Consider the following 16,655-nt stretch of genomic DNA (forward strand, 5'->3'; position numbering starts at 1 on the left):
CCCCTACATTTTTAAGTGCCCCAGCATTAGCATCAGTTGAAAAATGGGCCTTAGACATATGGATAATTAAACACTCTCCCTGAAAAACAAATTCAAAGCATATACAAACACTTGGCACTGCTGGATACGTTTTGTATAGCTTCTATCTTAATCAGACCCCTCCCTTCCCTTTTTGTTTTGTTTTTTTAACTTCAATTTCTCTCATTCCCCCACCCTTATCTACCTATTAGAAAATAAAATACAAACAAAAGGCATTGGTAGAGATGCACCGATACTAGGGATGTCCTCATACTCATACTAGTATATGTGCCGATACAGGACATTCTTAGGAGTACTGGTACTCCTAAAAATCCCTGATTCTTAAAGCCGATATTGGCCCTTTACATTTTAAACAAGTTTGGCTGACTAAGGTCCCTTGCTTGCTGAGGGCCTTAGGCAGCCTGCTGGGGACCTCGCCGTAGCTGCTCATCCTTTCCGGTGCACGTAGAGACAGGCACCGCAAAGGGCAGCCCCGCACCAAGAGCCCGGCACCTGCCCGAACCACACCAAGAGCCCTCCAAAGGCAGCCCTGGTGAGACCGCACAAAACTTTGTATAAATGCTGTATAAACATAGATTGATAAGATCAATGATTATACAGCAATAGAGAATGGCAACTGGGACTACAAATCCATGATTGCTGGTTGTCATTCTCCATTGCTGTATCATCATGGATTGATGGGATCTGTAATCCTCTATTGCTGGTTGCCATTCTCCATTGCTAAATAATAATGGAGTTATAATTCTTCATAATTATAAAGAAACTGCCCTGGAATCACTAGTCTGTATTGTTTTAGAAAAAATGTCACATGTCCCTTTACGAAAAAGTATCAGTAATTAGTATTGGCAAGTACCTGAGGGAAAGTACTTGGTCTTGAAAAAGTGGTAATCGGGACATCCCAAACCGATACCATTTTTTTCCAGACCGAGTACAGTGGTGGAGCACCAGGGCCCGGTTCTAGCTGCAACCACTGAGACCCTAGTAGTTCTGCCATTGACTCCAAGCTGTAGAGGGACTACAAAACCCAGAAATACATGAATAATACCATCAGCTATAGAGGACTACAAATCTCTACATTCAGATACTGTACTGTGGCTGGGATGAGGAGGAATGCTCTGCAGTCAGATAACATTGTACTGTGCATGGGATGAGAAGGAGGAATGCTCTGCATTCAGATAACATGTACCATGGCTGGGATGAGGAGAAATGATCTGCAGATCTCAGGACATAAAACAATGTACTGCAAGTGTGGAACTGCTGTACACGGGGTAACTTGTTCCGCATAATGCCGAAAGTGCCATTTTCTGCCACTTTTTCTTTCTTTCCTCCCCGCTGGGATACACTGTGACAGGCGGCCGAGCGCTGCGGAAGGCGAGCTCTGTGAGCGACCGACGTCTCTCCGCCCACACCGCTCAGCCTCCTGTCACAGATCAGGGAAGAGCAGTGTGTTGCTGGAGACATCCAGCGCTGTCACAGCAGGCTGAGCTCCATTTGCTCAGCCTCCTTTGACAGCGTGTCAGGAAGTAGAGCAAGTGCAAACACTCAGCGATCAGTGATCGTAAATAATTGACATAGTATGTTGACTATATACTCAATTATGAATGCATGGGAAGTGATCTACATCACCTCCTGTTCATTCATAGTTGTGGTTATAGTAAATACACAATGTTCTCATGTTATGAATGAACAGAGAGGATTCCTGTTCATTTATAACAGAGGCTGCAGAAAAATATCTCTTTTTCTATTTTAAAAGGGAAATATCAGGAGTCTGTTTAGACGCCTGATATTTCCCTGAAGCCCCTAAAAGTAAACTAAAAAAGTAAAAATATTTAATTTAAAAAAATGAATAAAAATTAAAAAGTTTATAAAAAATAAATAAAAATAAAAAGTATTTTTTTAAAAAATATTTAAAAAAAATTGGAAAAAAGTTAAAAAAAAAAAAAAACAACCCCAGTTATAAATGAACAGGAATCCTCTTTACTGAATGTTCCTGCTCATTCATAACATGAGGACATGGTATGTTTACTATAGCCACAATCATGAATGAACAGGAGGTGATGTAGATCACTCCCATTTCATTCATAATTGAGGATATAGTTAACATACTATGTCCTCAATTATGTACAAACACTCAGCGATCACTGATCACAGAGTGTTTGTACCGCTCTCCTTCCTGACACGCTGTCACAGGAGGCTGAGCAAGCAGAGCAGGGAGGAGAGCTCAGCCTCTTGACAGCGCTGGCTGTCTCCGCCCCCACACCGCTCTGCGATAGGAGGTTGAGCGGTGTGGGAGGAGAGACGCCGGTCGCTTACATCGCTCTCCTCCCGCAGCCCTCGACCAGCTGCCACAGTTTCTCTCCTCCCCGCTGGGACACAGAGCAGCGCCCAGCGGTGAGGAAAGAAAGCAGGGATGCGCCGATGCATCGGCACAAAAATGGCACTTTTGGCATTTAGCCAAAAGTGCACTTTTCGGCTGATATGTTTCTACATACATACAAAGCAGAGTATAAACATACCCAAGACTCGTGCAGCAAGGTGAACACATTGAAACAATGCTACAGTATGAATCAGAGTCAGGATAAATGATCAAAATAAATAAATGTATAAAATACATGTGAGCTCAGAAATAAAACGCAACCATGTCCACTTTGAGCCCAACACTCAGCACGCTCATACATGACATTGTGAAATGCAATAAAAACAAAATCAAGCCAAGCTTTTTTTCTGCAATGCCACCATCATTATGTAGTCTTTCCCTTGCATGCCAAACAGTTTTGAGCAATCAGATCACAGTCATGAGCATTTGAGCACCATATAAATAGTGCTACTCAAGCACTGGACACAGACTGTAATATTACAGCATGCAATCACATCATCTAGCTTACAAGCTTTTTTACCCAGGGCCCTGAATGCCCATTCCTAAAAGCCATACAAGCCATAAATTGGTTACTGGCTGGATGCACTTGCAGATCCAGCAGCAAATGATTCCGAGCTATCAACATATTTCCAATATACAAACAACTATTTCAGAAGTCTAATTTCGTTAAAGTGACACTAAACTTAAAGAGTTAAATCTTACAAATACATTCAAGTATCTTAACTAATTAGCAACAACAAAATGCAGCTTATTTGTGTATTACTCAGCTGTAGATCCTCAAATCATCTCTGAATTCATACTGACACTATCCTTCTGGAGGGTGGCTACTTTTGTTTTCCATGGTCCTTGTGTGTGTTGTAAAATACCTCACTGCCATTATGCATTTTAACTTCAATACGAATTAGTAAACTAAACATGAGATTGGAGTCGATCACAGGAGTGAGCTTGGAGCGGTGACTACTTTACAACACACACAGGAACCATGGGGGACAAAAGTAGTCACCCTCCAGAAGGAAGGACAGTGTCAGTATGAATTCAGAGATGATTTGAGGATCTACAGCTGAATGATGCACAAATAAAAGATACATTTTTTCGTTAATAGGGTGTGTGAATGCATTTTTACGAGATAACGCTAGTGTCTAGTCTAATTTTAAGTTGAAACATCTTATTGCAAAACCTGTATGATGAGGTTTCATTTCATAATATGACAATAATGATTTGGCAGATAGCCCAGCAGAATGAATCATATTACACATTTCCACTATGTGAAGCGAATACCATAATTCTTTTAACCTCTTCAGCTGTATACACCTTATGGACCAGAGCAAGTTTTAAATGTGTTTATTTGGAGATAACTATCATCGCTTATAGTTACACATACATTAAAAAAAATTGGCTTTCTTGTGGCAATTTTGTTTGTTCATAATTAATTTTTTTATCAAATGTACAGACAAAGACATAAAAAAAAAGGAAAATGCTATTGTATTCTGTTTTTACCAGTATTATTTCAAAAAGTGGCTCTAGTGTAGCGTTGAGGGGCAGGTAAAATGGGGACATGCAAATATGCATCCTTTATGTCCACTGATAAGTTCTCCTGGGTGAACAGAGGTGATTGAATTTTTGGACTTGCCGAAACCAATTGAGGATCTTGAGATTGACATTTTGGCAGACCCCCCCCCCCTTTGGGAACAGTGAACAGGTTGTAATAAACCCCCTAGAACCTTTCTGCTTCTGGTACAGGGAGTATGACCCCCTGAGCAAGGAACTGACCCAGGGCAGCAAAATGTTCTGCCCATCTTTGCAGTGATCTGGTAAATTTGACAGCAGAAAGTGAGGAGGCAGCGAGCGAAACTCCAGCTTATAACCCTTGGTTATAACCCAGGCATCAGGAATGTCTTAGACCTAGGAGGTCTACAGATTTCCCCCCCACTTGAGCCCCTTCACTGAATTTTGATTCTGAGGCTTGGGAAGGATGAAATTAATCCTTTTTGAAGGAGGGAGAGGAGGATTTAGCTGCATATATACGCATCAAAGAAGTCACCAAACAAGCATTCCCCAGAAAAGCCATACGTTCAAGGCACTTCTTACAAGGAATCTCTGTAGACTAGCAGTTCAGCCATAGGAGCTACCGAATATGTACAGACAGGGGACCCATCCTGGAGTTTCGGCCAAGGGTATCTGCCAGGCCATTAACACATTAGCACAAGCCCACAGAAAAAAGCTCTAACTGTTTTAGAGTTGCGGGATCCATCAAGATGGACCCAGGGTATCTCGCCACAGCTTTTGACCACACAAATAAGGTCTGACACACAACCATGGTGGCAACAGCAGATAGCATAGCAGGACCTGTAATGGCAAATAAGTTCATTAAGAGGGCTTTCACCTTGTCCACATGGTCCTTGGGAGGAGCCAGAGGGAAGCTGCACAGGCACTACATATCAATAGATGTAATGTTGTACTGTGGAAAAGGTTAAAAAACTGGAATTACCCCTTTATCAGAAATGACTAATGCATTTTGCGTAACTGCCCACCAGTCCCTGACACTGAACATTTTTGAACACTTCTCCATGCAAAATGCCTTCAGTTGCAAGATGTTTGTGGGTTTCATTGCGTGACCTTCCCCCCTTCCCCCTCAACATTTCAATGGGATTCAAGTCAGGGCTTTGACTAGGCTAGTCCCCAACCTTTGATTTCTCATGTTTAAAACATTAATTTACTAGTGTGGTTTTGATCATTATTTTGGTGAAAGATCCATTTCCGGGTCATCTTTACCTTTCAGACAGATAGCTTCACATTCTCATCAAGCACATGTTGATAATATGCAAATTCATAGCAGACTGAATGATGGCAAGCTGTGCAAGCCTTGAAGCAGCAAAGATACCTCAAAATGTAACATTTCCAAAACCATGCTTCACAGCTGGTATGAGGTTCTTGAGGTGCTGCTTCATCACCTTCAGGGTTGCATCTACTTTCACATCAACTATTGCAAAAGATAACTGCAGACTCGCACTAAAATTTTGGAGTTCTTGGAGACTTCCTTTAGCATCAAATGGTCAGCTCTTGGGCTGAATTTTCTGGGCTGGCAACTATACCACTTGTAGATTTCAAATAATTTGGCAATTTTTTAAATCACTTGCCACTCATGGGCATCCACAACTTTTTTTCTAAGTACTCTTTTGATCTTGGAATGATGACAACACATGTTGATAGCAAAGAGAACCAGACCCTAGATTTCTGAGGTTTAAATTAGGCATGTAACACCATCATACTCCTTAAAGTATAATTAAACTCTCCTTTTTTTGCATACATCTACTGCTAGCAAACAGTAGATATATGCAAAAACATGAAAAAAGTTACCAAAAAGGTTATTACTTACCTGTCTTCGCCGTTTGCTTGCATCTGAAGATCTTCGTGCAGCCGAGCAGCACATGATGGGGCAGGGGCATGCGCAGTACAAATCTTTAGCGGGGACAAGAGAAGAGACACGTGGAGGTGAATGCACGCAGCCGGAGCATGCACGGACAGACACTGACACCAGCACTGGAGGCACTGCTGAAAGCTACTGGAAAGAAGACGATCGAATCAAGAGGCATCATTTAAGGTAAGTCCTTAAAGCAGCAATGGGGGAGGGGAGGGGGGAGAAATATTTGTGACTTTCAAGGTCACTTTAAGGAGGTTCTAATTAGGGATGCATCGAAATTTTGGCCACCGAAACATATCGGACTCCGAAAATGGCACTTTAGGCCGAAATAGCGTTGCATCCCTGATTTCTCTCCTCCCAGCTTGGCGCTGCTCTGTGCCCCCTCTGACACAGCGCAGCATCCGGCGGAGAGGAGAGAAACTGTCACAGGAGGCCAAGCGGTGTGGGGGAGGAGAGCGATGTGAGCGGCCAACATCTATCCTTGCGCCGTCTGTGACAGATTAGAGGAGATAGAGCTCTCCTCCCCGCACCGCTCGCTCAGCCTCTTGTGACAGCTGTCAGAGAGGAGAGCGAGTACAAGCATTTAGCGATCAGTGATTGCGGAGTGTTTGTAAATAATTGAGGACATTAGTATGTTTACGGTGTCCCCAATTATGAATGAACGGGAAGTGATCTACATCACCTCCTGTTCATTCATGATTGTGGCTATAGTAAACATATTAGCTCCACAAGTTATGAATGAACAGGAACAATCAGTATAGAGAATTCGTGTTCATTTATAAGGTCTCGTTCACACCTAGGCGTATTGCATATGCGCGACCGTCGCACGTTTTTTTACCGCGATTCGTGGTAAAAAAGCTGCGCGACCGTCGCGCGTTTCTGAAGGCTACTTGGCTGTAGCCCAATGGAAACGCGCAACAAAACGGCCCAAAGTAGTACCTGTACCTTTTCAGGCGTGGGCCGTTTTGTAGCGCATTAGGGACGGGCGGAAATACGCCAAGGTGGGAACGAGACCCTTGAATACAATGGGATTTATATTTTTGACCGTTTTGTATAGCGTTCGTCGAGCGTAGAACGCGCTACAAAACGTTCAGGTGTGAACGAGGGCTTACAGGGGTTGCAGAAAAAGAGATTGAGGATGCTGTGTTCTCAATCTCTTTTTCTATTTTAAATAGGGAAAAGGGAAATATCAGGGGTCTGTTTAGACCCCCAATATTTCCCCAGAGCACCAGACAGTAAAGTTAAAAAAAATATATATATATTTAATAAAAATATATTTTTTTTAAATGTTAAAGTTTATTAACAAAAAATTAAGAATTTTAAAAAGGTTAGAAAAACAAAACAAACAAAAAAAAAAACCATATTCGATTTCGACCTGACATTTTTTTCATTTCGGTTTTGAAATTTTCATTTCAGTGCTCTATTTCTAATCATTGGCACGGAATATCAATTCTATCTGTAACCACCTGTTGAATGAAGGTTTAATGTCTGTCTGCTCAAATTTCTTTAAAAAGTCAACAATTTCCATAAGGTGTAGTTACTTCTTTACATGACTGTATATACATTAGTAGAGCTTAAAATACAGGCATAATTTTTAAAAAAAAGTAGTCTTGGCTTATATGATCTAGGTGTGCTTGGAGATGCGCTGCTGCAAGCTACACACGTGCCTCACACACAGTACAAGTTTCATCACAAAGGAATGCTGCTCTGTTCTGCATTCAAATACGGAATGTTTCAGCTAAAATGTACACAGTGCCAAAATAACAAGGCTTGTGTACACTGTATAATTTCTATAATATAGCATGCTCCATTATATTTACTCGAAGTATGTGCCAAATCATTGAATAGGTAATTTGGAATGGTGACACTAAATTACATTGATTTGGATTCATACTAGAATTTTCTAAGTCTGAAATTTATAGCTGATCAATAATAACCAGTGGCACACTTGATAATCTGATTATCCAATCTACTAAATTTAGATTAGATTTAAATGACGTTGTATGAAGCATTTACAAACAATTATGCAGTGTAGCAGTTTACTGGATTGGATATAAATTGACTACATTGTTTAGGCAGGTCTTCCTATTACACAGGAAATTGAACAATTATAATTCAACGCATGTAGCCAGCTTAAAGCTGAACACACATTACAATCTCTACATTTAACCTTAATTCCCTAAATTTGGTTGGAAGAAGTTTTGATCTTCGTGCCAACGAAGATAAATTGTAACAAGTGTTGGCAGCTTATTATGCATGCCAAATGAAGTTTTAATAATCTGAGCTGTTAAAGCCCAACTGAAGCCACAAAAACAGATAGTACTACACAGTCACTCAGTCTTTGTACCAATAACCTGCATGTTCATAATCTAACCTCCACAGTTGCACAGTGTCCAAATGTGACTGTACAAACCAATAAGCATAGTTAGACCCACTGTTCTCAGTAATCAGCATTCTGTCTTTACTGGGAAGATTCATCCTATTTGTCTTCATGCCCATTGTCTGAGACAGAAAGTGAGACAAAACCCCAACATTTGTCACTAAAGCAAGAGGGGAGGCAAAATCCTCCAATGGGACACCTGTTCTAGTGACAACTCTCCTAATTTCCTGTTGCATTTCCAGGATAGGAAGTTAAGGGAAAACTCTCCAGCTGCATACGGGCAGAAAAATAGCCTGCTGGGCCTTACATACACTTTAAAGAGATGTGTGGTATCTTTGTTAAGCAGACGAGGGAGACACGGAAAGCATAAAATGTCTGTGAGCAGGTACTGAACATAGCACGTGTTGTCCACAATACTTGAGGCAGGTAGGGGAGGGTGGGCTTAAACATTGTGATAGACTACATTTTATTTATATAAAAGTCAGTTTGATTGTCTACATTTGATTTATTTTTTAACTACCCATACCCATTACAATTCAACTGTGCAATTACCTCTAGATTTACCAACAACTACCAGATTATTATAACTGCTATATTGGATTGTTTAGTTAGGCCCTCACACTGTTGGTAAATCTAGAGAATAAATAAGTACAAACTACAAAGTTTGTATTGTCAGATTGTAGCGTGCAGCCATCTTACCACCATACTCTTATCTTACACTCCCCTCCCAGAATATATTGTACTGTTTCACTTTTTGGCCTGTTACATCACCGCCCCTCCTGCAGTGCCTCTCTGCTACAGAATCCAATCGCAAAGCGGACTCTTCGTCATTCTTGAAGGTCACATGGGGCAACTGTCGTCTTCTTCGATCGCTGTGTGAAATCACCAGGCCTATGAACTGAAGAATAATGTTCCCCTTTTTCTAATCCTGGCACTCTACTAGTCAGTGCTTTTTGGGCCTTTCATCATCAGGCTTTGGTACCCCAAATCTGTAAAGCTGCCAAAATAGACTAGCGAGGGAAATCCCCCATCCATGCTGTTGGCCTGGATGGGGGAATCCATGTGGCTAAACAAGAAAAACTACAGGTGTGTGGCCAGCTTAAGCTTTCAAACTTACCAGGTGCTCTAAAATGTAATAAAAAAAGCTTTTTTTAATAGAAGACCTCTATCAAAATTTTAAATGAAGCCTTAAAATGCATACAGGGAAAAAAATACAACCTGCTCATGGAATCTGTTTATGATGCAGGTATTGCTGGAATGCATCACTCCACCCAACTCCCTTTTGCCAGTCATGTGGAAACATATTACCTATTTGTAATGTAGGAAAGCACAAGGGCTTATTGATACCAGATGTAATAGTAAATACATGCAGTTTCCAGTGAAAATGAAACATGCTTTGCATATTCAGATATGAAGTATTGCAATTTTTAGTTTAATGGAAAACTGCAGGTCAAACTGCAGTAAATTGTAACATATAGGACCCACTGCACTGCATTGCTTTGGTGAAAACAGATCTCATTAGCATAAATTGAAGTACCATGAAGTTTGCCTGCAGTTCAAAATGGAAAAAAAAGGCAAAGAATGCCATTTGTTGTCAATATGTCGTGATTTATCAAAGTATTTCTGCTTTGTCCTGGTGACTGTTGTTGGCGAGACAAACGCTTAGGTGAAATCCAAAACTTCACAGGTGACACCAGAACAAGAGGAGAGAGTAGATCTATTAAAGGAGACACTACTGTTTTGGCGACAACAGTAAAAGCATCTTACCTGCCCCTACCGGCAATTTATTTACTTGTTTTAAATAACTGTACGCTTAGCTGCAGATGTCAGTATACAATCCCTGCACTTGCCTGGTGCCCAGATGAATTATCTCGCTGTGGCCATGCCTGGGAGTTGCATCATTCCATCCTGGCGAATTAAGATGGCAGAAGATGCTGGACCCAAAATAAAACTGGTTTCAAAATGTCAGCGGCAGCTAAGAGGAATATCACAGCTATCACAATGGTTTGGGGGGCTTTGGGAAGTAAGTGTACCATAATATGCAAATATGGGACTGGCAGAGCAGTTTAATTTCCCTTTAAAACAAGCACACAACTACAATAGAATTGCTTGGGGAGCTGTACACCAGCCCTAATTACTGCAACTTAGCAGCCATGAACTTGTTTTAGGGCTCATGGCTTTTATCTGCAGCAGAAGTTGTAGTATGTTTATCAATGAATACTAGGCATTCTCTGATTAGATAGGGATAAGGTAGGCCTCAGCACTGCCTTATCCCTGTGGATAACCAGAAAAGGCTCTTTACAAGTCAAGGCCGCCAACTCAAAAACACACCTAGCAAATTATAGCAATTAGTGTCTGCAAAAGAATCCCCAAAGCAAAAAGTTGACCCTCAAGGCGCATCTGTGGCACACTTCAATGTGTGTAAATAGTGATTTCTTAATAATAGAAATACAGGAGAAGGGATTAGCCATTGGTGTTAGTGAATTAGAAACCTAAGTATTGGGAAATGATTAAGAGCCTTCAAAACGGTTATTTGTCGGATATTTCCGAAAAACTCAATTTAAACATATTTAAACATATCACTTCACGAAAAAAATTGTAATATTTATATTAGAAGATAATATTTAAAAATGTTTACTAAAAAGTTAACATATGGAGGAATAGGGTGGACAATGTTTCTTTCGAAATGTTTACAGCTACAGATTTTAACTGAAAATAACCTTCCCAAAAATTTAATTGTAAAGGTGCCCACACACCTTGCGATAATCGCGGGAAATCCCGCGATCGTACGATTATCGCAAGTTGTGTGGAAGGCGTGCGACCGTTTCTACTGTACGTTCGCACAACTTTTATCTTAGGAACATGTTTGAAAACCCGCCGAGAATCGTTTGTAAGATAAATGCCGAACGGGCCGCTGTGTGCACGCGCACACTGCCCGTTCAGCATTGCTGTCATCGGAAGCCCGCCCCTGTATTATCGCAAGTACGATCTGCCTGTCCAAGATGGGCAGATCGTACGTTTTTTTAATGGCCTTACAACCATCGCAAGACTTTTGTGGTTGTAAGGTGTGTGGCCAGTTTAAGAGTTAGAATTCATCATCTAAAGTGCCTGGAGACATAGTTTCAGAAATACTTCTCTTCAAAGTTTGATTCGGAAAAACTAAGTTGGGTTGATAAACCATACTCCGTTACAATCAAAAACGTCAGTCATCTGCCATTAAATGTTCAAGAAGAATTTGCTGAGTTATCAAGCGACATAGGTTTAAAATGTGACTGTCCTCAACAACAACAAAAATTGTTAAAATTAATTTTGGCTTGGGATTAGGACAGAATTTCCAACCATTTCTGAAATGACCATTTTGTATTTATGTGAAGTGTTCTCAGTATTGACGGTTTTAAAAATCAAAATATCGATCAACTCTGAAAAACGTTGAACATGCTCTACGTCCTGCAATAACAAATATTCTGCGAAGATTGAATTCTTTATGTAAAAATAAACAAGCACATCCATCTCATTAGTATGCAAATTTGCATTCATCTTTAATAAATGGTAAAATTATATGTATACCAAAGGATAGTTTTAAATTACATTTCTTTATGATTTATTATCAGTAAATGTTTGATTTGTATAACTGTTTTATATATCCGAGGTCAAGTAAAAAAGTTTCGGGCGAAAAAGGGTCACGAGTGGAAAAAGTTTAAGAAGCCCTGGTCTAGATAACCCACTATGGGAATGCCCAGAAAGTGTTGATGGAGCAGGAAAATGCGGATATGTAAACAGGCATCCTTTATGTATACCGATCCAAGAAAATCTCTGGGATGAAGGGAAGTAATGACTAACCTGGCACATTCCATGGGGAATTTCAGGAAAAGGTGTTGGGAACCTTCAGGTCTAGAAAGGGGTATATGACTCCCTTGGCCTTGGGGACCGTGAACAGGTTTGAAGAGAACCCTTAAAACTTTTCCTTTTCTGGCAGAGCAGTAGCGTGAAGGTCCACCAGTCAAGTTTGACAACATGGGGTGGGCACAGTGACTGAAATTCTAGTTGTAGCCCTTAGACACCAAATTCTGGAGTCAGGACTCTGAGAACCAGGTGGCCGCAAAGACCAGCAGATGCCCCCTCCCCTATCAGTGGCAGGAGCAGTTACGGCTTGGAGTGAGGGCAGGGAGGGAGCAACCCAGTGGGCATACCCTCTAAGGAGTCTTCAGGGACAGACAGGTAGTTCACATGTACGGCTGCCTCATCGCATTGTACCACATGCCTACGGGAAAGCCTCAAGCAGAGTCCAGTGCTGGGGTCTAGGTACTATGACTATTGCTAATCCAAGGCTATGCCAAGGATTAGATACTATGTAAAGCTGCCAACAGAAACCCCTGACACTCTGCAGCTACTGAAGAAAGTTGCTAGAAGAAAATTATCTTACTAAAAGAATGAATGAGGGGTTATGTTGGGCTGTCCTATGTTACCAAATACTGTTATGTAATGTACAAATAAGACAATTGATTTCCTGGATCTTATATTGATTGAAAATGTTGAGAAAGGTGTAATCTTCAACAAGTCATTTAAAAAAATTACAGCTGGTAACACATTTTTGAGAGCAGAGAGTTACCATTCTAGATGTTGTATTAAAGGAGCACAATGGGGTGAGTGAATTACACTCATCCCCATAGTTAGAGCCGACGTGTAACACTGAAACGGTCACACGTTGGCTCTATTGATCGAGGAGTGAAAAACCATTGCTCGCTCACTTCCCGATCCATCTCCCTGCAGAGAGCGGTGACTGTCAGCGACCGCTCCCCACAGGGATTCCCCCCTCTCCGATCCTCCAGTGCTGACTGGAGGAACGGATGGGGAGGGGGTGAATATTGCTGGCTCTGCCTCTAGATTGACAACAGGCTCTGCCTATCAGCAGTGGGGAAGATCTCAACAGTATTGTCAAGATCCGTCCCAGCTGCGGCGCTCTCAGCATATAGTGGGCAATAGCCTGCTATATACTGAGTTTTGGGTCACGGGAGGACGTTTGTATACATTCTCCCAAATAAACTTTGGGAAAAAAGGTCACCACATAGTTCTCCTTTAGGGCTAATCCTGATGGGGAGTTGATTTGGATCTGACGCAATTGTTATGTTGACTTTTCGCTTAGAATATATGCACTGTGGATAGACTTAGAAAATGGGGTTACCCCCAATAGATGTTGAACAGGACACATTATGTAGTAGGTGCTAAATCTAGATAATATCCAATTAAGGAGACAGTGGAGATAAAATATCTAATATCTACTTTCAACAACATATAGTTGGAAACATGAGAATTTAGTGAATATAATTAAAAGCAATTTAACAATATTGTATAATAATCCTATACACTATAACAGGGCTCAAAATTTCAAGTCCTGAGCTACTAGCTAGGCCTTAAGAGTCACTAGCCACCAGTTGCCCCACATAACTCTTACCCTCTTACCCTCCCCTCAGCGGGGAGAGCTTGCGATGATCGCAAGTACGATCTGCCTGTCCAAGATGGGCAGATCGTACGAGATTTTAATGACCTCACAACCATCGCATAACGAAAGTCGTGCCATGGCTGTAAGGTGTATGGGCAGCTTAAAGCACAATAATACACTGCTCAACAACGTTACACCTCCCCCCGCCCTGCACAAATATAATAATAAAATTCCCCCCGCACACAAAAAATAATACACCCCCCCGTTATAAGCCCCCCCACACACATAAAATAATATACTGCCCCCTTATTAACCCCCCCACACATAAAATAATACACTCTACCTCATCGCATTGTACCACATGCCTACGGGAAAGCCTCAAGCAGAGTCCAGTGCTGGGGTCTAGGTACTATGACTATTGCTAATCCAAGGCTATGCCAAGGATTAGATACTATGTAAAGCTGCCAACAGAAACCCCTGACACTCTGCAGCTACTGAAGAAAGTTGCTAGAAGAAAATTATCTTACTAAAAGAATGAATGAGGGGTTATGTTGGGCTGTCCTATGTTACCAAATACTGTTATGTAATGTACAAATAAGACAATTGATTTCCTGGATCTTATATTGATTGAAAATGTTGAGAAAGGTGTAATCTTCAACAAGTCATTTAAAAAAATTACAGCTGGTAACACATTTTTGAGAGCAGAGAGTTACCATTCTAGATGTTGTATTAAAGGAGCACAATGGGGTGAGTGAATTACACTCATCCCCATAGTTAGAGCCGACGTGTAACACTGAAACGGTCACACGTTGGCTCTATTGATCGAGGAGTGAAAAACCATTGCTCGCTCACTTCCCGATCCATCTCCCTGCAGAGAGCGGTGACTGTCAGCGACCGCTCCCCACAGGGATTCCCCCCTCTCCGATCCTCCAGTGCTGACTGGAGGAACGGATGGGGAGGGGGTGAATATTGCTGGCTCTGCCTCTAGATTGACAACAGGCTCTGCCTATCAGCAGTGGGGAAGATCTCAACAGTATTGTCAAGATCCGTCCCAGCTGCGGCGCTCTCAGCATATAGTGGGCAATAGCCTGCTATATACTGAGTTTTGGGTCACGGGAGGACGTTTGTATACATTCTCCCAAATAAACTTTGGGAAAAAAGGTCACCACATAGTTCTCCTTTAGGGCTAATCCTGATGGGGAGTTGATTTGGATCTGACGCAATTGTTATGTTGACTTTTCGCTTAGAATATATGCACTGTGGATAGACTTAGAAAATGGGGTTACCCCCAATAGATGTTGAACAGGACACATTATGTAGTAGGTGCTAAATCTAGATAATATCCAATTAAGGAGACAGTGGAGATAAAATATCTAATATCTACTTTCAACAACATATAGTTGGAAACATGAGAATTTAGTGAATATAATTAAAAGCAATTTAACAATATTGTATAATAATCCTATACACTATAACAGGGCTCAAAATTTCAAGTCCTGAGCTACTAGCTAGGCCTTAAGAGTCACTAGCCACCAGTTGCCCCACATAACTCTTACCCTCTTACCCTCCCCTCAGCGGGGAGAGCTTGCGATGATCGCAAGTACGATCTGCCTGTCCAAGATGGGCAGATCGTACGAGATTTTAATGACCTCACAACCATCGCATAACGAAAGTCGTGCCATGGCTGTAAGGTGTATGGGCAGCTTAAAGCACAATAATACACTGCTCAACAACGTTACACCTCCCCCCGCCCTGCACAAATATAATAATAAAATTCCCCCCGCACACAAAAAATAATACACCACTGAGAGAGGTCTGCAGCAGACCTCACTATCACCCCAGCAGACCTCACTATCACCCCCAGATAACCAGGCATCGATCCTGCTCACATACATTCTTTAATGGGATCTCAGAACTGTCAGAGCTCCGGCCGAAGGAAGCCAGAGCTGACAGGAGCTGCTCTGCGGTCTGCATCCAACACAGATGCAGACCGTGGAGCTTCTCCCGCAAGTCAGGTACGCGGTCTGCGACCGTGTGCCTGACATGTCAGCTGGCTGCGGGCCACATAGTACCGGCTCGCGGGCTGGGGTTGGGCCGCGAGCCGGTACTCGGAGACCCAAATTTCCACTCGCCCTCACCTTATTTTTACTCTCAAAATGCGAGCAGGCGAGTGGAAATTTTGAGCCCTGCACTATAATGTACTGCTGAATTTGTGCAGATTTGTGCATAGAAGAGCACCCGCTCTGGGTAGCACATGGTCTCCCAGTTTGTTCCAAGATAAGCCTGGACAGATGGATCTTTCTTAGTTAAATTACAAAAGATACTTATACTGTAAGTGTGAAGGCAAAAAAAAAAAATGTAGCTGTAATTTTATTAAGGTGGGTCAGAATTTTGAATCTACTGGTACCAAAAAGCATTACAAAATCAATTCATATGCAAATTGTAATATTCTGTGGTGGGTGATGTTGTGAAGGTGGTGATGCTACTGCAAGGAGATATGGAGTGTGATTGTGGATACAAATCCAGTTTGGAGGGCCAGTTTCTGTGGTCAGTTTAAACCTATTCCCCATGACAATATCTTTCAGATTTTGTCCACTCTTTTGTTGTTTGGGACGGTTCTACCTTTCACTTGTCCCCTTTGGGCTGCGGTGATGGTGCGTGTGCCCGGTGTTGTCCAAATGTATGGTTTATGCATCTAAAAATCAGAGTACCTCGTTCCCTTCTTGAAAAAGCATATAGCGAAATACGTCGAAGATCTGGGTCCATCCCATTGGAGGAATCATAATCTTTAAGTGTTAATGCTGTTCATGACAATCCACTTAATCTGTGACATATCAAGCTTTTTTCCTGAACTCATGGGGGAGACCCGGGAGGTTACATAATACGCCATAAAAACAAACACTGTGAATAATGTATTTTCTGATGCAGATGTTTCTGCAATCTTTCAATGCCTTTCAAATTTTGTAAAAACGATAAAGTGTTGTATTTTACATTTGTG

General features: G+C 41.6%; 1 protein-coding gene across 1 annotated transcript in view; it reads right to left on the reverse strand.

Annotated features, from left to right (window-relative positions):
- Positions 1-16,655, reverse strand: part of GNG7 (G protein subunit gamma 7) — a 50,635-nt gene that overhangs the window by 19,374 nt on the left and 14,606 nt on the right. Inside the window, exon 4 of the mRNA XM_018570405.1 lies at positions 11,265-11,271. The gene's annotated coding sequence lies outside the window, so the exon portion shown is untranslated. The remainder of the gene's footprint in view (positions 1-11,264; positions 11,272-16,655) is intronic.

This window comes from Nanorana parkeri, unplaced genomic scaffold (genome assembly GCF_000935625.1).
Source record: "Nanorana parkeri isolate BGI_ZX_2015 unplaced genomic scaffold, ASM93562v1 scaffold1530, whole genome shotgun sequence".
Taxonomy (NCBI): Eukaryota; Metazoa; Chordata; class Amphibia; order Anura; family Dicroglossidae; genus Nanorana; species Nanorana parkeri.